General features: G+C 47.5%; 1 protein-coding gene across 1 annotated transcript in view; it reads right to left on the bottom strand.

The window, feature by feature from the left end:
- The window catches only part of SPAG17 (sperm associated antigen 17), a 994,731-nt gene that overhangs the window by 785,282 nt on the left and 182,277 nt on the right, over positions 1-27,172 (bottom strand). The gene's annotated exons all lie outside the window — the stretch shown is intronic.

The raw sequence follows: 27,172 nt of genomic DNA, 5'->3' as shown, positions 1-27,172 counted from the left end.
CAAACATGCAAATAACCCATATCAAAGGACATACACGACCTCATCACATACAAACTGTCCTCAGACCTAAGCCTTGTAGGAACAGAAATAAAATGTACAGAAATACCATGATCAGACCACTACAAATTAAACCTATCCCTACAATGGCGAAAAAAAGCCCCACACCATAATCAAGAATGCTCAACCTATACCACAAGAGGCCAAATCGGCCCTGTAATATTTTGGCAACAAATCTACAAGAACGAATGGACAGCACAAACAGACTCGAAACACTATCTCCTAGAATGGGACAATAGATGCAAAACCATATCAGACAGCATAGCACCACTACAAACTAGAACCTCATGAAGACAAAACTCAATACCATGGTTTAATGAAGAACTGAAAAAACTAAAAACACAAGTTAGGAGGCTTGAACGGGAATGGATCAAAAAGAAAGACGAACTCACACTCAACGCATGGAAACAAATGCAAAGAAAATACAAATATGCAATTAGACAAACGAAAAGATCATACTACAAGACTAAAATAGGGCCAGACTTCAAAGACACGCATAAACGTTTCCAACTCGTGAATAAATTACTAGATACCACATCGATCACTACAACCAACACAGACACTCCATCAGCAGACAACCTTGCTAAATACTTCAATGAGAAAATTGTAAAGTTACGACTTACGTTACCACTCAATTCCACCGATTACAAAAAATTCATTGACTGGCTAGACCCAAACCCTGATAAATATCCAGCAGACCAAATCTGGACAAACTTCACCATACTCATTGACGAGACCATCACCCAAGTGATCAACAGGTTTGCCAAGTCCCACTGCACACTGGACATTTGCCCCAATAACCTAACAAAATCCGCCCCTCAACGATTCATAACAGACCTCACGATGCACCTGAATTATATGTTACAACACGGACTATTCCCAAAGGATAAAGGAAACATTCTACTTACCCCAATACCTAAAGACTCAAAGAAAAAAACAAGCGACATAACCAATTACCGCCCGGTAGCATCTATCCTTTGGCTACCAAACTAATGGAAAGTATGGTAACCAAGCAGCTAACTGACTAAATTTTCAATTCTACACGAAACTCAAACAGGATTTCGATCCAACCACAGTACCGAAACAGAACTAATCACTCTGATAACCAAATTTAAACAAGCAATTGCAACTGGCAACAGTGTACTTCTCTTACAATTTGACATGTCCAGCGCGTTCGACATAGTCAGCCATAAAATATTATTAAACATCCTAGAATACTTCGGGATTGGAGGAAACGTTCTCAGCTGGTTCAAAGGCTTCCTAACCGCAAGAACATACCAAGTGATATCCAATTCGAAGACATCAGCACCATGGAAACCAGAATGCGGAGTACCTCAAGGATCACCGCTCTCATAGACCCATTTCAACCTAATGATGATACCTCTGGACAAATCATTATCCAACCAAGGCCTCAACCCGTACATTTACATAGATGACGTCACGATCTACATCCGTTTAAACATGAGCTAAAAGAAATCTTTAATGAAATCAATCACAGCCTCCAAATCATGAATTCATGGGCGGATGGATTTCAATTAAAACTTAATGCAGAAAATACACTATTAGGCATATTTTCAAAGCACTTTGGGAGGCTAAGTTCCATAGGTTTCTATGGAACTTTGGGAGGCTAAGTGCTTTGAAAATAAGCCTGACTGTCATTCAAGTTTTTTAATGTAACTTGTATCTTCACTCCGGAAATGGCGATCGCCATGACGGAACAATGTACGCCACACTGAGCCTGCAAATAGGTGGGAAAATGCGGGATACAAATGTAATAAATAAATAAATTGATGGGATAGACAGGGAATTCCATACAAACAGTTACTGAAGCAATATGAGAATTGGGAGATTTAGGAGAATGGGGAACAAATGCAGCAAGAGGTGAAACAGGATTTAGAGCTAGAGAAGCCCGTCTGGATAGGTGGACAGATTCTAATAGGGTTTCAAGACAAGATAGGTTTCTCGCTCTCCTGAAAGATGGGGTACCAAAAAGCGAAGATACATACCTGTAGCAGGTATTCTCTGAGAACAGCAGGCTGATTGTTCTCACTGATGGGTCGGAGTCCACGGCGGCCCAGGAACCGGAAATACTTTCCAGGTAGACTCTAGAACTTTGCGGGAGGATCCGGCATGCGGGGCACGCCCACCGCGCATGCGCGGCCGTTTTCCCACCCGCATGTGTCCGCTCCCGCCTCAGTTATATGAAAAAGCAAATAACAACAACAACTCCAAAGGGGAGGAGGGCGGGTTGGTGAGAACAATCAGTCTGCTGTCCTCGGAGAATACCTACAACAGGTATGTATCTTCGCTTTCTACGAGGACAAGCAGGCTGCTTCTTCCCACTGATGGGGTATCCCTAGCACCCAGGCTCACTTAAAACAAAAAACATTGGTCAATTGGGCCTCGCAACGGCAAGGACATAACAAAGATTGACCTACGAAGAAACAGCTGAGAATAAAAAATGGGTATAGGAGGGTGGAGTTGGATCCTAAACCCCGAACAGATTCTGCAGTACCAACTGCCCGAACCGACTGTCGCGCCGGGAATCCTGCTGAAGGCAGTAATGAGATGTGAATGTGTGGACAGATGACCAGGTCGCAGCCTTGCAAATCTCTTCTATGGTGGCTGACTTCAAGCGGCCACCGACGCTGCCATGGCTCTAATACTATGAGCCGTGACATGGCCCTCAAGAGTCAGCCCAGCCTGGGCATAAGTGAAGGAAATGTAATCTGCTAGCCAATTCGAAATTGTGCATTTCCTGACAGCAACCCCCTTCCTGTTGGGATCAAATGACGCAAACATTTGGGCGGACTGTCTGAAGGGGCTTGTCCACTCCACATAGAAGGCCAATGCTCTCTTGCAGTCCAATGTATGCAACTGACGTTCATCAGGGCGGGTATGAGGACAGGGAAAAAATGTTGGCAAGACAATTGACTGGTTCAGATGGAACTCTAACACCACCTTCGCCAGAAACTTAGGGTGAGTGCGGAGGACTACTCTGTTGTGATGAAACTTCAGGTAAGGAGCATTCACTACCAAGGCATGAAGCTCACTGACCCTACGAGCTGAAGTAACAGCCACCAAGAAAATGACCTTCCAGGTCAAGTACTTCAGATGGCAGGAATTCAGTGGCTCAAAAGGAGGCTTCATCAGCTGGGTGAGAACGACGTTGAGATCCCATGACACTGGTGGAGGTTTGACAAGGGGCTTTGACAAAAGCAAACCTCTCATGAATCGAACAACTAAAGGCTGTCCAGAGATAGGCTTACCGTCTACACGATGATGAAAAGAACTAATTGCACTAAGGTAAACCCTTACGGAGTTGGTCTTCAAACCAGACTCTGACAAGTGTAGAAGGTATTCAAGCAGGGCCTGTATAGGACAAGAGCGAGGATCTAGAGCCTTGCTGTCATACCAGACGGCAAACCTCCTCCATTTAAAAGAATAACACCTCTTCATGGAATCTTTCCTGGAAGCAAGCAAGACTCGGGAGACACCCTCAGAAAGACCTAAGGAGGCGAAGTCTACGCTCTCAACATCCAGGCCACGAGAGCCAGAGACTGGAGGTTGGGATGTAGAAGTGCCCCTTCGTTCTGAGTGATGAGGGTTGGAAAACACTCCAATCTCCACGGTTCTTCGGAGGACAACTCCAGAAGAAGAGGGAACCAAATCTGACGTGGCCAAAAGGGCGCAATCAGAATCATGGTTCCGCAGTTTTGCTGCAGTTTTGGTAAAGTCTTCCCCACCAGAGGTATGGGAGGATATGCATCCAGGAGACCTCTCCCCCAATGAAGGAGAAAAGCATCCGACGCTAGCCTGCCGTGGGCCTGACATCTGAAACAGAACTGAGGGACCTTGTGATTGGTCTGAGTGGCAAAAAGGTCTACCGAGGGGGTGCCCCACACTCGGAAGATCTTGCATACCATGCATGAGTTGAGCGACCACTCATGAGGTTGCATTATCCTGCTCAACCTGTCGGCCAGACTGTTGTTTACGCCTGCCAGATACGTGGCTTGGAGAAGCATGCCGTGAGCACGAACCCATAGCCACATCTGGACGGCTTCCCGACACAGGGGGCAAGATTCGGTGCCCCCCTGCTTGTAGACGTAATACATGACAACCTGATTGTCTGAATTTGAATAATTTGATTGGACAGCCGATCTCTGAAAGCCCTTAGAGTGTTCCAGATCGCTCGCAACTCCAGGAGATTGATCTGAAGACCTGATTCCTGGAGGGACCAAGCTCCTTGAGTGTGAAGCCCATCTACATGGGCTCCCCACCCCAGGAGAGATGCATCTGTAGTCAGCACTTTTTGCGGCTGAGGAATTTGGAAGGGACGTCCCAAAGTCAAATTGGATCAAATTGTCCACCACTGAAGGGAATTGTGAAATTCGGTGGTTAGCTGGATTGCATCCTCTAGATCCCCTGTGGCCTGAAGCCACTGGGAAGCTAGGGTCCATTGAGCTGATTGCATGTGAAGACGGACCATGGGAGTCACATGAACTGTGGAGGCCATATGGCCCAGTAGTCTCAACATCTGCCAAGCTGTAATCTGCTGAGACACTCTGGCCAAGGATACAAAAGAGACAGAAAGTTGTCCGCTCTCACCTCTGGAAGATAGGCATGAGCCGTCTGTGAATCCAGCAAAGCTCCTATGAATTCTAGTTTCTGAACTAGAAGAAGATGGGACTTTGGGTAATTTATGACAAACCCCAGTAGCTCCAGGAGTTGAATAGTCATCTGCATGGACTGCAGAGCTCCTGCCTCTGAGGTGTTCTTCACCAGCCAATCGTTGAGATAGGGGAACACATGCACTCCCAGTCTGCGTAGCAACGCTGCAACTACCACCAGGCATTTGGTAAACACCCTGGGCGCAGACGCGAGCCCAAAGAGCAGCACACAATATTGAAAGTGCTGCGTTCCCAGACGGAATTGTAGATACTGCCTGTGAGCTGGCAGTATCGGGGTGTATGTATAAGCATCCTTTAAGTCCAGAAAGCATAGCCAGTCATTTTTCTGAATCATGGGAAGAAGGGTGCCCAGGGAAAGCATCCTGAACTTTTCTCAGACCAGATATTTATTCATGGCCCTTAGGTCTAGGATGGGATGCATCCCCCTGTTTTCTTTTGCAAAGGAAGTACCTGAAATAGAATCCCAGCCCTTCTTGCCCTGGTGGAACGGGCTCAACCGCACTGGCGCTGAGAAGGGCGGAGAGTTCCTCTGCAAGTACCTGCCTGTGCTGGAAGCTGAAGGACTGAGCTCCCGGTGGGCAATTTGGAGGTATGGCGATCAAATTGAGGGAGTATCCTAGCTGGACTATTTGGAGAACCCACCAATCGGAGGTTATGAGAGGCCACCTTTGGTGAAAAAATTTTAACCTCCTGCCGACTGGCAGATCGTCTGACACAGACACTTTCATAACGGCTATGCTCAACTGGAGCCAGTCAAAATCCCGTCCCTTGCTTTTGCTGGGGAGCTGCGAGGGCCTGTCTAGGCGCACGCTGTTGATGAGAACGAACGCACTGGGGTTGAGCCTGAGAAGGCTGTCGAGAAGGTGGATTGTACCTACGCGTATTGTAAGCATAGGCAGCATTCCGCCTTCCTCAGAAAAACGTCTATCTGATGAGGTAGATGCTGAAGGCGCCCGGTGGGAGAAATTGTCCATAGCAGTTTCCCACTGGTTGAGCTATTTGACCACCTGCTCGACTTTCTCGCCAAAAATATTATCCCCCCAGCAAGAAACATCCGCCAGCCGCTGCTGGACCTATTGTCCAGGTCAGAGGCACGCAGCCATGAGAGTCTGCACATCACTATACCTTGCAGCAGCTCTGGATGCAACATCAAAAGAGTCGTAAGCACCCCTGGACAGGAATTTACGACACGCCTTCAGCTGCCTGACCACCTCCTGAAAAGGCCTGGCGTGCTCTGGAGGGAGCTTATCCACCAAGTCCGCCAGTTGCTTGACATTGTTCCACATGTGGATGCTCGTGTAGAGCTGGTACGACTGAATCTTGGACACGAGCATGGAGGACTGGTAGGCCTTCCTCCCAAAAGAGTTCTAGATTCTCGTCCCGGGGGCGCCGAGGCAAAATCTCTAGAACTTTTGGTTCTCTTGAGAGCAGAATCCACAACCATAGAGTTGTGAGGTAACTGCGACTTCATCAACTCAGGCTCCCCATGGATTCGATACTGGGGATGGGGGGATTAGATAGTGGTTTCGTCCAGTTCTTCAGCAATGTCTGCCTAAGGACATTATGCAGAGGGACAGTGGACGACTCCTTAGGTGGTGAAGGATAGTCAAGGACCTCGAACATCTTGGCCCTGGGCTCATCCTCAGAAACCACCGGGAAGGGAATAGCCACAGACATTTCCCGCACAAAGGAGAAAGAAAGGCTCTCCGGGGGGGGGGGGGGGAGTTTCCTTTCAGGCGAAGGAGTGGGATCAGAAGGAAGACCACAAGACTCCTCAGAAGAGAAATACCTGGGATCCTCCTCTTCTCCCCACGAGGCATTCTCCTAGGTGTCGGACAAGAGTTCACAAACTGCAGTCCGAAACCGGGCCTGTCTTGACTCGGAGGAACCACGTCCTCGATGACGACGTCGAGAAGTCGACTCCCGTGCCGGTGGCGATGAAGCTCCCTCCAGCAATGTCGACGGGGAGTCGACCTGGGTGACAGCCGAAGCCGCAAGCAGCATCGGGGACCGCACCACAGGCACAGAGCTCTCTGCCGTTTCCATCAGCGGTACCGAAGGCACAAGCACCCCCTGGTACTGGAACAAACTGGCGCAGCAGCCCCTCCAGGAGACCTGGAAGAATGGCTCTGAGGCACTCGTCAAGAGTGTCTGCCGGGAAAGGCTGTGGGGCCGGTGCAAGAGCCGGAGGCAGAACCTGTGCAGAGGAAGGAGGCGGTACTGGACTGTCCGAAGACTGACGCACCGACACCTCTTGGATGGAGGGTGAGCGGTCCTCCCGGCGTCGACGCTTCTCGGGTGCCGAGTCCCTCGATGCCCCGGAGCTCCCGGTACCGTGTGTAGAAGGAGATCGATGCCGATGCTTCTTAGCCTTCGTTTGATGCACGGCATAGATACTCCTCGGTACCGACGAGGAGGACGTGGAATCCACACGCCTCCTCGGGGTCGGGTCTGAAAGTGGTCGGTCCCAATGGGCCTTTGCAGCAGGAGCCTTCTAGACAGGTGGAGACCCACTCGACGGCTCACTGCTCCCAGCGTGCGGTGCTCTCCGGACATGTATTATCTGCTCTCCCGATGTTGATGCCATCTCCAGTGCCAATGCCGACGCCCTCGGTGCCGCTGTCGATGTCAACGCCGGAGTGCCGGGCAAGGCTCCAAACAGACGTTCCCACTGAGCCTGTGTCCGCTTTTTAAGGATAAGACTCAACTTACACGCGTCTGGGCGATGGTCGGGCCCAAGGCACTGGATACACCACGAATGGGGATCGGTACCTGAGATTGCCCGGTTGCACTGACCGCACTTCTTGAAGCTGCTGGGAATCCTCGATGTCATGGACGGAAAAATAGTGGCGGCGAAGTCAAAATTCGCAATGGTGCCAAGAAAAAAGGGGCACAAAAAGAGAAACGCGAATGCACAGCCCAAAAGGGCCGAGACCACAGCAAAAGAAAACTTAAGAGGGCCCAACTAAGAAATAAGGGAAAGATTTGTTTTTGTTTTTTTTGTACACTAACTGTCTCCAAGAGGAGAATGAAAAAAAGAAAAAAGCGCGAACTCGCAACAAAAAAACGAAGGTGTTTCTCGGGCACAGAGAGATGACGGCAGAAAAAGACCTGCAAGGTCCATCCAGTCTGCCCAAGAAGATAAATTCATATGTGCTACTTTTTTATTTGTACTGTCCTCTTCAGTGCACAGACCCTATAAGTCTGCCCAGCACTATCCCTGCCTCCCACCACCAGCTCTGGCACAGACCGTATAAGTCTGCCCAGCACTATCCCTGCCGCCCAACCACCAGCCCTAGCACAGACCGTATAAGCAGGGCCGCCGAGAGACTGGGCCAGGCCCGGGACAAGGCCCCCCCCCCGGGCCCCCCCCCCCCCCCGAGGTCGCCACCGCTCCCCCAACACCCGTCCCCCCTCCACGCACCAGTGGGCCCCTGCATTGAAATCACAGTGCCTCTCACCTCCATGTGAAGGCACTGCAGGCAGCAGCAGATTGCCTCCCTCCTTCGGGCCTCCTTCCCTCCCTGTGTCCTGCCCTCATCTGACGTAGTTTCCGTGAGGGCGGGACACAGAGAGGGAAGGAAGCCCGAAGGGAGGCGATCTGCTGCTGCCTGCAGCGCTTTCACACGGAGGTGAAAGGCGCTGTGATTTCAATGCAGGGGGCCTGGCCTGGTGGCAGACGGTTGACGACGGAAAGGGCCGGTCTTAGCAACTGCAGGGAGCTGTGCAGACCAGTTCTCAGAGCCCACCCACCCCTCCCCAGTATACCCAAAATGACAGAAACCAAATTAGCATACAGATTCTGCATGCAGCACATTACCAGAAAAACAGAACATTGCTATACATTGCAAAATAAGACAGCAGATGTAGATTCTCAAATTGGACATATTCCAAACACTATAATGAAAATAAAATGATTTTTTCTACCTTTGTTGTCTTGTGACTGTATTTCAGATCATGTTGGTCCCAGTCTCTGATTCTGCTGCTCTCTATCTGCTCCCTTAACTCCACTTCCAGGGTTTCCTTTCCATTTATTTCTTTACTTTCTTCCTTTCTTCTTCATTTCTTACCCTACATCCATAGGTAAAAGCTGGGTCCTCCGCGGACTTGACTGGAAGAGGTAGGTATAGAGTGGATCCAGCTTTTGCCTATTTTCTCCAGCTATATGCAGTTTTTCTCCTCTTTTCCCTTTCCCTCATCTCCGTCAGGATGCATCTCCTTCATCTCCCTTCCCTCTCCTCCATCCATGTCCAGCATTTATCCTCTCTCTCCTCCCCTCCATCCATGTTCATCTCATGTCCTCTCTTCCCTCCCCTGCATCCATATCCTGTATTTCAACTCTCCCCTCTCCTCCATCCATATCCAGAATTTCTCCTCTCCCCTTCATCCATGTACATCTCCTTCCTGTCTTCCCTCACTTCCATGTCCAGCATTTCTCCTACCCTCCCCTTCATTCATCGCAAATCTCCTCGCTCCCCTGCCCTCCCTACTCATCCCCAGTGATTCTCCTTTGCTCCCTGTCCTCCCTCCCTTCCCCTCCATGTCCAGTGACTTGCCCCAACTTACCCCCCTTTTCACCCCCCCTCCCCCGAGTTTCAGTTCCCAGCCCCAGCTATGCCCTCAGGTTTCCAGCACATAAGTGTCATAAATAAGTAAATAACCATGCAGATAAAAAAAAGTGTTGAGCACCTGATTCTCATAAATGATGTCTGTTTTAGTGACCCTTTACCAGGAGAAAAAAAAATGTCTGCACGAATACAACACGTGCTAGGGAGTCCCTATAAACAGCCCCTCCAAATGACAAATTACTACCAAAAGTTATTCCGTTATTATACTTCCCCTGTGTACATTCCTATGCTGCACAAGCCGGCACATTTGAAAATATAAGTGAGAATAAATAAAAATGCTACCTACAAATGAAGAGAACGAGGGCAGCCCTTCCTTCCTTCCTTCCAGGCCAGCCGCCCTGCATTTAAAAAGTTGCAGCGGCGGCGGCGAAAACGCAGGCTCGCCTCTTCTTTAAGCCCTTCCCCTTCTCTCTCAGCGTGCACTGTGCCGCCTTCGCGGAAACCGGAAATTGCATCAGTGCACGCTGAAAGAAAAGGGGAAGGGCTTAAAGAAGAGGCGAGCCTGCGTTTTCGCCGCCGCCGCTGCAACTTTTTAAATGCAGGGCGGCTGGAAAAAATGAAGCTGAGAGCGTCGCAAGGAAGCGTCGGAAGGGAGCGCCAGGAAGCGCCGCAGGGCCTCAGGAGGTGCGAGGTCCTGATGACGGAGGGCGGGGTGGGACTCTGGCGCCGGGCCCCCCTGGAGGCCCGGGCCCGGGGAATTTTGTCCCCCCTGTCCCCCCCTCTCAGCGGCCCTGCGTATAAGTCTGCCCAGCACTAGCCCCGCCTCCCAACCACCAGCTCTGCCACCCATTCTAGGCTAAGCTCCTGAGGATCCCTTCCTTCTGCACAGGATTCCTTTATGTTTATCCCACGCATGTTTGAATTCCGTTACTGTTTTCATCTCCACCACCTCCCACGGGAGGGCATTCCAAGCAACCACCACCCTCTCCATGAAAAAATACTTCCTGACATTCTTCTTGAGTCTGCCCCCCTTCAATCTCAGCTGTGTTGCTGGTCTCTGGCTGGGAGAAACTCAGATAAGACTTGTGCTGGCTATATTTGTGGCTTTTCCTACCCTAGAACTGTGGGTTTTTTTGCACATCTCTACCTACTATCCTTGTCTGTCTGTGTCCCTGCAAATATATTTTCCTAAAAAGATTTAAAAAAAAAACAAAAACCTGTTTGATCTGATTGTATAATCTGACTGCGTTTCAAACTGTTTGTGTTTCAAACTGGTTTATTGATATCTGTGAATCTGAAAACTAGATTTCTGATTTCAAACTGCCAGCAAGTATTAGAAATCTTTCTTTGCCAAGTTTCTGAGCTCCTTCCTTTCCCCAACCTCATCCATCTCAGCTCACCTGGCTTTTTTCTGCAGCCATTTTAAAAGCACAAGTGTGTTTTCTGTGGAGAGCTGTGTTGCTGGTCTCTGGCTGGGAGAAACTCAGATGACTTGTGCTGGCTATATTTGTGGCTTTTCCTACCCTAGAACTGTGGTTTTTTTGCACATCTCTACCTACTATCCTTGTCTTCCCCTTGTCCCAATCAGCTTTGTAGAAAAGAGGCTTAATACAGGCCTAAGATAGGTTTTACAGTAAACACATTCCACAAATTTAGGTTTATACCCACCCACCCCAAGACTGACACTTCCTAAATTCCCTATTCTAACTATACTACTTATCACAACTTAACTCCACCCGAATTACAACTGTCTCAAATTGCTGAGGAGTAAAGTTAATCTTGTACACTGTCAAGCCCCATCATAAAATACCTACTCATACCCATTCAACAAATCAAGATGACTTTTATTCTCTGTAATAATTGTGGAGCTTTAGTTTCAAGGCCAATCATCTGGAAACTTAAGGCTTGTCCTATCTGTAATCAGCTCGCTAGTTTAAAACAAGAGCTCAGTAAATTAAAGCAGGAATTAGATGCACTTAAAGCAACTTCTAAGACTGCACAAAATCAAACGAAATTCACACCACTGCCTCAAAGGATAAAACCACCTAAGAATAGATTGTTAACAGTAGGCTCAGGCAGACTTCGTCATGTGACACAGAGGCATACACCCTCACAAGTGTTACCCCTACAGAATTCTTTTGCTCCATTAGAGCTCTGTGAGGATCCTAAAAATAGAACTGAGCCAGAAGAAACAGCAAAAACAAAAGAAATTAAGGTGGAACAAAAAGATATGGAGGGACCCAAAGAAAAAAAAACCACCAAAATATCAAATGTTGAAACACATACCAGGAAATGTAAATGGAAAGTGATGACCAAAAATGCTCGCAGTCTTGGCAACAAAGTTCATGACCTTCAAGCCCTGATGTTGGAGGCAGACTTAGACGTTGTTGCAATCACAGAGACATGGCTCAATGGTTCCCATGAATGGGATGCAAACATACCAGGCTATAATCTATTTAGGAAGGATAGAGAGGGTCGTAAAGGTGTAGCTCTATATGTGAGAAATGATAACACAGCAACCGAAATGACAGGGACCTGGGGTAAGGAAGAAGCGATATGGATTACCTTAAAAAGAGATGATAGAACCTTTGTCCACGTGGGTGTTGTCTACAGACCTCCAACACAATTGGAAGAATTAGATAGAGACCTGATCGCAGATATTCAAAAGTTGGGAAAGAAGAGAGAGGTGCTGTTGCTGGGAGATTTCAATCTGCCGGATGTAGATTGGAAGGTTCCATCTGCGGAATCGGAAAGAAGTAGAGAGATTGTGGATGCTTTCCAAAGTGCTCTGCTCAGACAAATGGTCATGGAACCCACGAGGGAGGGAGCGACGCTGGATCTGGTGCTCACAAATGCAGATAGCGTGTCAAATGTCCGAGTGGGTGCCCACCTGGGCGGCAGTGACCATCAAACGGTTTGGTTTGATATGACGGCTGAAGAGGAGGGTGGCCACTCAAAACTCAAAATCCTGGATTTCAAGCATGCTGACTTTAGTAAAATGGGGGAATACCTAAGGAAGGAGCTGATGGGCTGGGAGGACGTACGAGAAGTGGAAGGACAGTGGTTCAGGCTGAAAGAAGCTATAAATAGGGCCACAAACCTTTATGTAAGGAAAGTAAATAAAAGCAAGAGAAAAAGGAAACCGCTATGGTTCTCCAAGCAAGTGGCTGAGAAAATAAAGGCTAAAGAGTTTGCGTTCCAGAAATACAAAAAAAACTCAAGACGAGGAACACGGGGAGGAATACCAGAGGAAACTGAAAGAAGCCAAGAGAGAGGTACGTCTAGCGAATGCGCAAGCGGAAGAACAAATGGCTAGAAAGGTAAGGAGGGGTGACAAAAATTTCTTCAGGTATATTAGTGAAAAGAGAATGACTAAAAAGGGAATTGTGAGACTAAAAGATACTGCAAACCGCTATGTAGATAATGATGAAGAAAAGGCAAATTTGCTAAATAGATACTTCTGTTTTTACTGAAGAAAATCCAGGAGAAGGACCACGATGGACTGGCAAAAGTTCATTTGAGAATGGAGTGGATATAGCCAGTGGCGTAGCTAGGGTAGTTGACACCCGGGGCCGGTCATTTTTTAACACCCCCCCCCCCCCCAAATCCAGTACTAGGCATACCGAGAATACAAAACACTCAGGAGCTATAGAGCAATTCTACCATACCATAAGCAGTCATTTCTACGAGTCACACAAGGAAAAGGAAAGCATCTTAAACACTACAGTGAGCACTAGAACATCAATTCACCTATTGTAAAAGGAAACCAGACAGAATAGTACAGATCGTCAATCCTGCACAGTCAATGCCAACTGAAAGCCACGTCTTTTTCACAAACACAGATACACCCTAATCCACTATAGAATAAGTAATAATAAACTTTCTATTTAGACAAAAATTAAACTGAACCCCCAATGCCAGACTCTGCATACAATGCAACACCACAGAAACAGAAAATGTCCCCTGGTGTACTGTGCAAAATATAAAGACAGCAGATGTAAATTTGAAAAAACTAACAAATACCAATCACCACTTTACAAATTAACAAATAGAAATAAAACAAATACAGAAAATAAAATAATACCATTTTATTGGACTAATACATTTAGCTTCCAGAGGCCAAAATCTCCTTCCTCAGGCCAATACAGTATAGTGCTGTTACAGTATCCTATCCTGACCTGAGGAAGGGGGTTTTGTTCTCTGAAAGTTAAGTCAAAATGTATTAAAATTAGTCCAATAAAAGATTACCTTATTTACATGTTCTATTTATAAACATTTGTTAAGCATGGCTACAATACTATATCCTAAAGCAAAATAATAAAAATATATATTTACAGTTTGTTGTCTCTGGTTTCTGCTTTCCTCATCTTCTTTTCACTGTCTTCCTTCCATCCAGCATCTGTCTTCGCTCTCTCTCTGCCATCCAGTGTCTGCCCTCTCTAATGTCCCTTCCATCCACTGTCTGCCCTCTCTCTGCCCCTTCCATCCACCATCTGCCCCAGTCTGCCATCTCTCTCTCCCCCCATCAACATCTGCCCTCTCTCTCTGCCCCTTCCATCCACCATTTGCCCCAGTCTGCCCTCTTTCTCTCTCCCCCTTCCACCCACCATCTGCCCTTTCTCTCTGCCCCTTCAATCCGTCTGCCCTCCCTCTCCCATCCATCCAGGGTCTGCCCTCCCTTACACTCCCCCCTTCCATCCAGGGTCTATCCCCTCTCTCTCTCTGCCCCCTCTTTTCAGCCCCCAGTTCCAGCCTCCTTATTCCACCTGCCCCTAGTTCCAGCCCCTCTATCCCACCAGTCCCAGCCCTTTTCTCCCATCAGTCCCAAGCTTCAGCCCCCAGCCACTTCTCCCTGTCCCCTTTTCAGCCCCTAGTTTCAACCCCAGCCCTTTTCTCTCGCCAGTCCCGAGCTTCAACCCCAGCCAGTTCTCCCTGTCCCCTTTAAAGCCCCTAGTCCCCACAGTTTCAGCCCCTGCCCCTTTTCAGTCCCCAGTTCCAGTACTAGCCCCCTTATCCCAACTACCCTCCTTTTCAGCTCCTAGTTCCAGCCCCCTTCATCCACCACATGCCTTGCATCCCCCCTTTTCAGCCCTAGACCCGTTCTCCCACCTACCCCAGGCATGGACCCATTTTCCCTCCTGCCCCCTTGTCAGACCCCAGTTCCAGCTTCAGACCCCTTCTCCCATCTGAGCACTCCCCTCCCCCCTCTGAGTACCCATCTGAGCTCCCCCACCCTCCCCAATCCCCTTCTCCCCTCTGAGCACTCATCTGAGCTCCCCCACCCCTCCCCAATCCCCTTCTCCCCTCTGAGCACCCCCACCCCTCCCCAATCCCCTTCTCCCCTCTGAGCACCCATCTGAGCTCCCCCACCCCTCCCCAATCCCCTTTGAGCACCCATCTGAGCTCCCCCACCCCTCCCCAATCCCCTTTGAGCACCCATCTGAGCTCCCCCACCCCTCCCCAATCCCCTTCTCCCATCTGAGCTCCCCAATCCCCTTCTCCCCTCTGAGCTCCCCCATCCCTCCCCAATCCCCTTTCAGCACCCCACCCCTCCCCAATCTCCTTTGAGCACCCCCACTCCTCCCCAATCCCCTTCTCCCCTCTGAGCTCCCCACCCCTCCCCAATCCCCTTTGAGCACCCCTCCCTAATTCCCTTTGAGCTCCCCCACCCCTCCCCAATCTGAGTCCCCCCTCCCACCCCACCCGACCCGACCTGACCCATCTACCAGCCAGCACCTCCGTTCGCCTGCTCCCACCCTGTCCTCTTTTTAAAAAAAAAATCGAAGCGCCGAAGTGGCAGGCAGCGCCTCCCGTCTGCCCTGCTTCTAAAAACCTCTTCAACGTCGTCGTCGGGCCTTCCCTCATTCAGTCCTGCCCGCCCTCGCGGTAATAGGAAGTTACCTTAGAGGTGGGCGGGACTGAATGTGGGAAGGCCCGACGACGACGTTGAAGAGGTTTTTAGAAGCAGGGCAGACGGGAGGCGCTGCCTGCCACTCCGGCGCTTCGATTTTTTTTTAAAGAGAGGACAGGGTGGGAGCAGCGGGAGCGGAGCACCCCCCCCACCCACTGACACCTGGGGCGGACCGCCCCCACCGCCCCGCCCTTGCTACGCCACTGGATATAGCACCGTTCACGGAAGAGAGTGTGTATCAACAGCTAGAAAAACTAAAGGTGGACAAAGCCATGGGACTGGATGGGATCCACCCCAGGATATTGAGGGAGCTCAGAGAGGTTCTGGTGGGTCCTCTTAAAGATTTGTTTAATAAATCCTTAGAAATGGGAGAGGTTCCGAGGGATTGGAGAACGGCGGAGGTGGTCCCTCTTCACAAAAGTGGTGATAGGGAAGAAGCTGGAAACTACAGGCCGGTAAACCTCACTTCGATTATTGGAAAAGTAATGGAAGCGATGCTGAAGGAAAGGATAGTGAATTTCCTGGAAGAAAATGAGTTGCAAGATCCAAGACAAAATGGTTTTACCAAAGGGAAATTGTGCCAAACGAATCTCATTGAATTCTTTGATTGGGTGACCGGAGAATTGAACCGTGGACGTGCTATAGATGTAATCTACTTAGATTTCAGCAAGGCTTTTGACACGGTTCCCCACAGGAGGCTCTTAAATAAATTGGATGGGCTGAAGATAGGACCCAAAGTGGTGAACTGGATTAGGAACTGGTTGACGGACAGGCGCCAGAGGGTCGTGGTGAATGGAGTTCGCTCGGAGGAGGGAAAGGTGAATAGTGGAGTGCCTCAGGGATCGGTGCTGCGGCCGATTCTTTTCAATATATTTGTGAGTGACATTGCCGAAGGTTTAGAAGGTAAAGTTTGCCTATTTGCGGATGATACTAAGATTTGTAACACAGTGGACACCCTGGAGGGTGTGGAAAACATGAACAAGGATCTGAAAAAGCTAGAAGAATGGTCTAAGGTTTGGCAATTAAAATTCAATGCGAAGAAATGCAAAGTGATGCACTTAGGGAGTAGAAATCCAAGAGAGGCGTATGTGTTAGGCGGTGAGAGTCTGCTAGGTACGGATGGGGAGAGGGATCTTGGGGTCATAGTATCTGAGGATCTGAAGGCGATGAAACAGTGTGACAAGGCGGTGGCCGTAGCTAGAAGGTTACTAGGCTGTATAGAGAGATGTGTGACCAGCAGAAGAAAAGAGGTGTTGATGCCCCTGTACAAGTCGTTGGTGAGGCCCCACTTGGAGTATTGTGTTCAGTTTTTGAGGCCGTATCTTGCTAAGGATGTAAAAAGAATTGAAGCGGTGCAAAGAAAAGCTACGAGGATGGTATGGGATTTGCGTTACAAGACGTATGAGGAGAGACTTGCGGACCTGAACATGTATACCCTGGAGGAAAGGAGAAACAGGGGTGATATGATACAAACATTCAAATATTTGAAAGGTATTAATCCGCAAACAAACCTTTTCCGGAGATGGGAAGGCGGTAGAACGAGAGGGCATGAAATGAGAGAGACGGCTATTATTACACAACCGCTCTCTACTGCGAAAAAAGAAAAACTGACGGGACTCTCGCGCGACGGGTGGGAACCTGATGGCCGCACCTGCGCGCGATCAAAGGCTCTAGCAAACTTTTGTTGCTAGGTAGATTCCGGTCTCGGGGCTGCCGTGGACATCACCCCATCAGTGAGAACAAGCAGCCTGCTTATCCTCGGAGAAACATGCCCACAATGCTCCCCCTTGGACGTACAGCAGTGTTGGATGTCTATATCTTGCCTTTGCAAAATCAGGATTTGGACGTTTCAAGCACATGATGTTTGTTTTGGCATTTTGAGACGTCCATATGCTTCAAAAATAAGTGCCACAGTCTGTAGGCAGAATAATAAAAGAGGGCTGGGACAAAACTGTTCCCGCCATCCTGCTGAGGCCAATAAAAATAAAATTCTGAGTATACAAAGTGAAGAATTTCAACAAATGAAGAGAAGGAAATTTCTAGGGTTTTTTTTTTTTTTTAAAGCAACCACCCTCTGTCAAAAACTAAGGGGACTCAGGCGCTCCAAATGAAAGGTACCGTATGTAACATCAGGAGCTTAAGAAAATAATATGGAAACACTAAATATGCCCAATAATAAAAAACATAATACAAGGGCACAAGAAACTGAATCATGGCAGAGGCTGCTAATCCCATAGCTATGGCGCAAGGGAGAACAGCATGCTATGAAGTGTCCACTAACAGTTTAATAATACTACCCTCAATAAGAAAAAAGTTTTATCATGAGGACGAAATTGAGCCACTAGGGCAAAAAAGACTTAAAGGCAGAAAAAGAAGTGCCACTGAATATTTTTTTGATTGGAAGGAGGCTTTGCGCTGTGAAGTAATTTTCTCACAAATAACTGAAAGGAGAAATTATTCACTCAGAAAAAAAGAATTGCCATAATATTTAGTAATGCATTGAAAACAGCAGGAAGGAAATCTACATCTGAAACTACCATAACAGATAGCATTTAAAGCACTAGACATTCAATGTAGATTAATCAAACACATGCAAGCACACAGCACACTTGCTTTATGTAGAAGGAAACCTCCAAAAAATCAGTCTTCATGGAGGCAGCTAGGGGTGGGGGGAGGAGGAGGGAAGGGACTACGCTCTGAGTGTTACCCTCTGTTTTTTAACTACTCTAGTAAAGCACTCCCCACACTCAATTGGTTTCCAGTCAAAAAACTGGATCAAGAGTTAGTCACTCACAGCTGAATCTTCTGAGGCAGCTCAACCCCACATTCCTTTCAGAGTAGGAGGAGAAATTGTAAAGGGATTTGGAAACCTCCAAGTATTTCCTAACTGCAGATTTCCTGTAAGGCCAGAAAATTTTAAGCTTCTAGCAGCTAGAAATAAACTAGTTCAGAAGCCAATGGGACTTAGGAGCCAAAAAACTGTACAGAGCACTATCACCATCTGCTGGAGACAAGAGAATACTGAGGTTCTATGGTATACGGTAACCTTAAGTGGCGGATCACAAAGAACTACTTTCTCTGTCTCCATCCACTGGTCGACAGACTTAACCCACAAGTTCTGGATCTGTGGGATGACAAGGAATTGTTTTGATTTGTGAACTTTCTCTATTAAGATACAGGAAGCAGTGAATACCACTAGTGTAGCCAGGAACTTTTTACAGGGGGAGAATCTCCCCGCCCCTGACGCCGCTGCTCCCATTCCTTAAAATCCTCTCAGCTTTAGTTTTCACCAGGGCAGCAGCAGTGGCACTCATCCTGTTTTGTGAAGGAATTGGATGGTTCAGGAAGGAAGTCCTGGAGCAGACCACAGGAGGCCTATGAGCGCCGCTGCCGCTGCTTGGGTTGACATTAAAGCCGAGGGGATTTTAAGGTGGGGGGTGGGTACAACCACTGGTGAACACACACGTAAAATTACAAGTAAAATACCACAAAAAGCTTCAACTGATGATTTATCATCTACAATCCCTGGAAAAGTTCACCTAAAAAGCCAAGTCTTCAACCTCTGATGAAAGCCCCACAAGTCAGCACAACTGCGAAGTGACTCAGGCAGCTCATTCCACTCTCAAGGATGCAGCCACAGAAAAATGTACCATCTCGGCATCTTAGGCCCCCATCAACACTAACAAACTTTGAGTTTGAGACCTCATCGATTTCCCCAGAACGTATACTCAAACCCTCTCTTGAAAATAATGCCCTCAAAATATTAAACACCAACAATAACGTTTTAAACTTCACTCTAAACAAAATAGGCAGCAAATGCAATGAAAAAAAGAAAGGGTGTCACATAATCTATCAACTCCTTCTTCAAAATTAATCTTATGACTGTATTCTGGATCAACTGCAACTACCATATACCTTCTAGAGCAACCTCAAGTATGCCAAGTTACAATATGCCAGCTGCAAGAGCACCAATCATTGTATTCACTGTCTTCAAATCTTCTATAGACAAACGCTACCATAACTGCCAAATCACCCTCAACTTCTAGTAGGAAGTCTTGGCCTAAACATCAACCTGATCCTCTATAGAAAGTGCACCATCAAGCACCACCACCAAATTCCTTACTTGAGCTGACTAAAGAATGGACATGCCAAAAGGTGGATCTCAATCTTGCCTGGATATCCACAATGCTTCAGATTTAAAACATTAAGAGGAGTAGTTATTAAGATGCAGTAAAAGTTGGGCTTTTACTATATCTTAATTTACCACAGTAGTCACTAAACTGCAGACCTCAGTTCTGCAGGTTTATTTATTTATATCCCACATATTCCCGCCAAGGCAGGCTCTATGTGGCGTACAATGTTAGGAGAAAAGTACAACATAATAGCAGTAGGGCAAAGCAGAGGATAAAGTAGAGAAGGGGAAGGAAGGGAAAACTGCAGGGGAAAGGAAGGCGGAGATGCAAAAGATCAAGCAGCTGAGGAGAATGATTGATCACATAGGTAGGTCTTCAGGGATTTCTTGAATAGGCTGTGATCAGAGGTCTCTTTTAACACAGATGGCAGAGCATTCCAATAACGGGGACACTGGAAGCAAAATGAAGAGGCAAAGAGCAGCTTTTATCTTAAGTTCCTGCAGTTAGGAAAGTGGAGATTGAGATAGGTGCGGGATGACTGCATGGAATTCCTAGGTGGGAGGTCAACCAGGCCGAACAGGTTAGTGGCTTCCATGGCATATGAATAATGCTTGAGATCAACCTCGCAATCTGTGCCAGTCAAACTGCCCAGGAGCATGGCCCAAAGCTCCCAGGCCATATCTTAAAAGGGCCAGACATTTGTTATCTCCCTTACCCCAATACTCCCTCACAAGCAGAAACATCCCCTCTCCCCGAAAGGCCCCTCTCCCCAAAGGCCCACCCTGTAGGCCCTTCCCCCACAGGCCTACCTTTACAAATTCCTGGAGTCTAGTGGGTACAGGGCAGGAACAATCCCCAGCTGCTTCTGCCTCTGCCAGCACCAGATTCAAAATGGTGGTACTACCACTAGGGGTCGAGTCTGTCATATAAGGAAAAGGCCCTGCAAGCATCAGTGCCCCCAGGTTCATATAGCTGTGGGAGTCAGACATCTATTATATGTGCAGGAAAAACTCACAAAAATGCCCCAGTAAGGGAGATAATTTCTTTGGCGATAAAGTCAAAGAAGTAGCAGAACATATCACGGATCACTATCATTTCAGAGCTTCTCAACAACTATTTCTGACCTGCCCTCCATATCAGCTACATGATTGGGGTGTTGAGGAGACATTATTATCCTCTGCCTTTTCACTCCCACAACTGAGAGGCCCCTATTGTTTTCCCCTGACAATGGAGAACCACAAAGCCACAGCTAGCTCCCCAGCTCAAGCCTGGGATGGGGCACTGACTGAATGCAAGTAGACATAGCTAGAATCCCAGTAACCAGGAGGACGAAGGCAGGAAGAAGGTTGAATTTTCATGTAACTATGGGGCATTATAACTTCAGATTCTACAGACTATAAACCCAATTTTGCATATTGACCTGTAAGTTTTAAGCCAAACTCTGACATCTGTAGATGGTACTCTTTAGTATTCATTTGGGGCAAGAAAAGAGTCTAGAAATTAGACAGCAAATATCTTCTACTGAAAAGCATGGAATTTTCTGGTAGAATTCCTTCTGAAAAGTAAAGAAAACCTGAGAGATGCTATTAGGCAGATTAAGAGAACTGAATGTTATGCTCTTAAAATCAGGCTAAGAAAGCTGGGACCCTGTTACATTTCTGCTAGCAGGCTGGGGAGGGGCTGGGAACCTCTCTGCTAGGGTAGCTGGGAAGGACTTGCTTGCTATTGGTCAGCTGAGTAGTAGCTGACGTCAGTAGCCAGGATCTATTTTTACCTGCAGTTCCTGGTAAATGTTGCTTTGGAATTATAGGTTTGTGCCTGCTGGAAGCCTCTTATCTTATCTCTGCTTGGAAAGCTGTTGCTCTTTGGGGGAGGGGAAGATATCTGTTGCCTCTCTCTCTCTTTGTGTTCCCTAGCCTGGTTGCCAGCACTTGTTCTGTGTTCTGTTTTCTTCTTTGTTTTCTCAGTGTGTGGTTAATTAGCTTCCCCCTGCAGCTGGGCTGTGTTCTCCCTTTGACTGACAGGTCAGTGTGAGTCTTCTGTGTTCTGTCAACTTGTTTGTCTTAGTTCTGTCTGTTGTGGTTCCATCCCCCTTCTCTGAGATTAGTGTGCTGTGTTAACCCTTTGGTCTCTGTGTCAGGCTGTGTGGGTTTTCTCTCCAAATTACTTGAGCGTGCTGTTCACCGCTGCTGCCTTGAGTTTCTCTCCTCACATGCTATTCTTGACCCACTACAATCTGGTTTTCGCTCTCTCCACTTAACCGAAACTGCGCTTACTAAAGTCTCCAATGACCTATTACTGGCTAAATACAGAGGTCAATATTCCATCCTCATTCTTCTTGATCTTTCCGCTGCTTTTGACACTGTCGATCACAGCATACTTCTCGATACCCTGTCCTCACTTGGATTCCAGGGCTCTGTCCTTTCCTGGTTCTCTTCCTACCTCTCCCTCCGCACCTTTAGTGTTCACTCTGGTGGATCCTCTTCTACTTCTATCCCTCTGCCTGTCGGCGTACCTCAGGGTTCTGTTCTTGGTCCCCTCCTCTTTTCTATCTACACTTCTTCCCTTGGTTCATTAATCTCATCCCATGGCTTTTCCTACCATCTCTATGCTGATGACTCCCAAATCTACCTTTCTACCCCTGATATCTCACCTTGCATCCAAACCAAAGTTTCAGCGTGCTTGTCTGACATTGCTGTCTGGATGTCTCAACGCCACCTGAAATTAAATATGACCAAAACCGAGCTTCTCATTCCCCCCCCCCCCCAAACCCACCTCCCCGCTCCCCCCGTTTTCTATTTCTGTTGATGGCTCTCTCATTCTCCCCGTCTCCTCAGCTCGAAACCTTGGGGTCATCTTTGACTCTTCTCTCTCCTTCTCTGCTCATATCCAGCAGATTGCCAAGACCTGTCGTTTCTTTCTCTACAACATCCGTAAAAATCCGCCCCTTTCTTTCCGAGCACTCTACCAAAACCCTCATCCACACCCTTGTCACCTCTCGTTTAGACTACTGCAATCTGCTTCTTGCTGGCCTCCCACTTAGTCACCTCTCCCCTCTCCAGTCGGTTCAAAACTCTGCTGCCCCTCTCGTCTTCCGCCAGGGTCGCTTTACTCATACTACCCCTCTCCTCAAGACCCTTAACTGGCTCCCTATCCGTTTTCGCATCCTGTTCAAACTTCTTCTACTAACCTATAAATGTACTCACTCTGCTGCTCCCCAGTATCTCTCCACACTCGTCCTTCCCTACACCCGAATCTCTCCAAAATAGACTGAGAAGTGGTGGGAACCCCAGCCGTGTTCGAGGAGGACAGCACCACGGCTTTGCCTTTTCTCTTCCCCATTCTCTGGGGAGTGCGCCCTCTTCTTCAGGCATTCTGGTGTAAAACGGGAACTCAACTAGCGTACGTCCTCCCTCAACGGCATCTGGGATCCTCCAGGTTGGGACACTCTTTGTCTGGTTTCTCCTCAGAGGCCTGTCTGATATGGGTAACCCTACAGCATAGCCCTCTGAGTCATTGAAACACAGAAGCCCCTCCACCACTTACAAGGTGGTGTCCCTTCGGAGGAGTATCCCATCCTAATTCCGCTGATAGGGTCCGGAATTGAATGGCATACTCGCCCAGGGAGAGCCGACCCTGGTGTAATATTGACCTCTGGATTTAGCCAGTAATAGGTCATTGGAGACTTTAGTAAGCGCAGTTTCGGTTGAGTGGAGAGGGCGAAAACCAGATTGTAGTGGGTCAAGAATAGCATGTGAGGAGAGAAAATCAAGGCAGCGGCGGTGAACAGCACGCCTCAAGTAATTTGGAGAGAAAAGGAAGGAGGGAGATGGGTCGGTAATTAGAGGGACAAGTAGGGTCGAATGAAGGCTTCTTAAGGAGAGGTGTGACCACAGCATGTTTAAAGGCAGCAGGGACAGTCGCAGTGGAAAGTGAGAGGTTGAGAATGTGACAGATAAAAGGAATAAGAGCAGGAGAGATTAAGAAGGTGGGTGGGAATGGGATCAGAGGAACAGGTGGTACATTTTGAGGAAGAAAGGAGAAGATTACAAATTCAGCAGGACAAAAATCATCCCTTTGAATCACTGTGGGTTGAAATTCCATGTATAAAAGGGAAAAGGACGGTGATAGGAGTGTACTACCGTCCACCTCGCCAGGATGAGCAGGTAGATGCAGAAATGATAAAAGAAATCACAGACGCAAACAAAATAGGCAATGTGATAATAATGGGCGACTTCAATTATCCAAATATAGACTGGGTAAATGTAACATCGGGACATGCTAGAGAGGTACAATTCCTTAATGAAATCAAGGACAGCTTTATGGAGCAGCTAGTGCAGGAGCCAACGAGAAAAGGAAAAATTCTAGACTTGGTCCTTAGTGGAGCGCATGATCTGGTGAGGGACGTTATGGTACTGGGGCCACTTGATAACAGTGATCATAATATGATCAGTTTTGATATCAACCTTGAAGTAACTATACACAGGAAGTCAAATACGTTACCGTTTAACTTTAAAAAAGGAGACTTTGATGAAATGAGAAGAACGGTTTAAAAAAAAACTTAGGGGGGCAACTGAGAGGGTAAAAACTGTACAACAGGCATGGATGCTGTTCAAAAATACCATCCTGGAGGCCCAGGCCAAACATATTCTGCGAATTAGAAAAGAAAGATGGAAGTCCAAAAGACAGCCGGCATGGTTGAAAAGTGAGGTGAAGGAAGCTATTAGGGTTAAAAGAAACACCTTCAGAAAATGGAAGGAGGAACCGTCTGAAAATAACAAGAAGCAGCATAAGGAGTGTCAAAGCAAATGTAAGGCGCAAATAAAGATGGCCAAGAGGGATTACGAAAAAAAGATAGCATTAGAGGCAAAAAAACATAGCAAAAACTTTTTTTCGGTATATTAAAAGCAGGAAGCCGGCAAAAGAATCGGTTGGGCCGCTGGATGACCGAGGGGTAAAAGGGGCGATCAAGGAAGATAAAGATGTAGCAGAGAGATTGAATGAATTTTTTGCTTCGGTCTTCACCGAGGAAGATTTGGGTGGGATACCGGTGTCGGAACTGCTATTTCAAGCGGACGAGACAGAGAAACTTACTGACTTCACGGTAAACCTGGAGGACGTAATGGGGCAGTTCAGCAAACTGAAGAGTAGCAAATCTCCTGGACCGGATGGTATTCATCCTAGAGTACTGATAAAACTGAAAAATGAGCTTGCGGAGCTACTGTTAGTGATATGCAATTTATCCTTAAAATCGAGCGTGGTACTGGAAGATTGGAGGGTGGCTAATGTAACGCCGATTTTTAAAAAAGGTTCCAGGGGAGATCCGGGAAATTATAGACCGGTGAGTCTGACGTCGGTGCCGGGGAAAATGGTAGAGGCTATTATCAAAAACAAAATTACAGAGCACAACCAAGGACATGGATTACTGAGACCAAGTTAGCATGGCTTTTGTAACATAGTAATATAGTAGATGACGGCAGAAAAAGACCTGCACGGGCCATCCAGTCTGCCCAAGAAGATAAATTGATATGTGCTACTTTTTCATTTGTACTGTCCTCTTCAGGGCACAGACCGTATAAGTCTGGCCAGCCCTATCCCCGCCTCCCAACCATCAACCCCGCCTCCCACCACCAGCTCTGGCACAGACTGTATAAGTCTGCCCAGCACTATCCTCGCCTCCCAACTACCAGTCCCGCCTCCCACCACCAGCTCTGGCACAGACCGTATAAGTCTGCCCAGCACTATCCCTGCCTCCCACCACTGGCTCTGGCACAGACCGTATAAGTCTGCCCAGCACTATCCCCGCCGCTCAACCACCAGTCCCGGCACAGACCGTATAAGTCTGCCCAGCACTAGTCCCGCCTCCCAACCACCAGCCCCGGCACAGACCGTATAAGTCTGCCCAGCAATAGCCCCGCCTCCCAACCACCAGCTCTGCCACCCCTTCTAGGCTAAGCTCCTGAGGATCCCTTCCTTCTGCACAGGATTCCTTTATGTTTATCCCATGCATGTTTGAATTCCGTTACCGTTTTCATCTCCACCACCTCCCGCGGGAGGGCATTCCAAGCATCCACCACCCTCTCCGTGAAAAAATACTTCCTGACATTCTTCTTGAGTCTACCCCCCTTCAATCTCATTTCATGCCCTCTCGTTCTACCGCCTTCCCATCTCCGGAAAAGGTTTGTTTGCGGATTAATACCTTTCAAATATTTGAACGTCTGTATCATATCACCCCTGTTCCTCCTTTCCTCCAGGGTATACATGTTCAGGTCCGCAAGTCTCTCCTCATACGGCTTGTAACGCAAATCCCATACCATCCTTGTAGCTCTTCTTTGCACCGCTTCAATTCTTTTACATCCTTAGCAAGATACGGCCTCCAAAACTGAACACAATACTCCACTTGGGGCCTCACCAACGACTTGTACAGGGCATCAACACCTCTTTTCTTCTGCTGGTCACACCTCTCTCTATACAGCCTAGTAACCTTCTAGCTACGGCCACCGCCTTGTCACACTGTTTCATCGCCTTCAGATCCTCAGATACTATCACCCCAAGATCCCTCTCCCCATCCGTACCTAGCAGACTCTCACCGCCTAACACATATGCCTCTCTTGGATTTCTACTCCCTAAGTGCATCACTTTGCATTTCTTCGCATTGAATTTTAATTGCCAAACCTTAGACCATTCTTCTAGCTTTTTCAGATCCTTTTTCATGTTTTCCACTGTGTTACAAATCTTAGTATCATCCGCAAATAGGCATGGCTTTTGTATGGGGAAATCTTGCCTGACCAATTTACTTCAATTCTTTGAAGGAGTAAACAAACATGTGGACAAAGGGGAGCCGGTTGATATTGTGTATCTGGATTTTCAAAAGGCGTTTGACAAGGTACCTCATGAAAGGCTACTGAGGAAATTGGAGGGTCATGGGATAGGAGGAAATCTTTATTGTGGATTAAAAACTGGTTGAAGGATAGGAAACAGAGAGTGGGGTTAAATGGGCAGTATTCACAATGGAGAAGGGCAGTTAGTGGGGTTCGTCAGAGGTCTGTGCTAGGACTGCTGCTTTTTAATATATTTATAAATGATTTAGAGATGGGAGTAACTAGCAAGGTAATTAAATTTGCTGATGACACAAAGTTATTCAAAGTCGTTAACTCGCGACAGGATTGTGAAAAATTACAGAAGGACCTTAGAAGACTGGGAGACTGGACGGCTAAATGGCAGATGACGTTTAATGTGAACAAGTGCAAGGTGATACATGTGGGAAAAAAGAACCCGAATTATAGCTACGTCATGCAAGGCTCCACATTAGGAGTCCAAGAAAGGGATCTGGGTGTCGTCGTCGATAATACACTGAAACCTTCTGCTCAGTGTGCTGCTGCGGCTAGGAAAGCGAATAGAATGTTGGGTATTATTAGGAAAGGTATGGAAAACAGGTGTGAGGATGTTATAATGCCGTTGTATCGCTCCATGGTGCAACCGCACCTTGAGTATTGTGTTCAATTCTGGTTGCCGCATCTCAAGAAAGATATAGTAGAATTGGAAAAAGTGCAGTGAAGGGTGACTAAAATGATAGCGCGGATGGGACGACTTCCCTATGAAGAAAGACTAAGGAGGCTAGGGCTTTTCAGCTTGGAGAAGAGACGGCTGAGGGGAGACATGATAGAGGTATATAAAATAATGAGTGGAGTGGAACAGGTGGTTGTAAAGCGTCTGTTCACGCTTTCCAAAACTACTAGGACTAGGGGGCATGTGATGAAACTACAATGTAGTAAATTTAAAACAAATCAGAGAAATTTTTCTTCACCCAAC

This window comes from Microcaecilia unicolor, chromosome 5, assembly GCF_901765095.1.
Source record: "Microcaecilia unicolor chromosome 5, aMicUni1.1, whole genome shotgun sequence".
Classification (NCBI taxonomy): domain Eukaryota; kingdom Metazoa; phylum Chordata; class Amphibia; order Gymnophiona; family Siphonopidae; genus Microcaecilia; species Microcaecilia unicolor.
The sequence above is the reverse complement of the archived record's forward strand: the minus strand, read 5'-3'. Positions and strand labels throughout refer to the sequence as shown.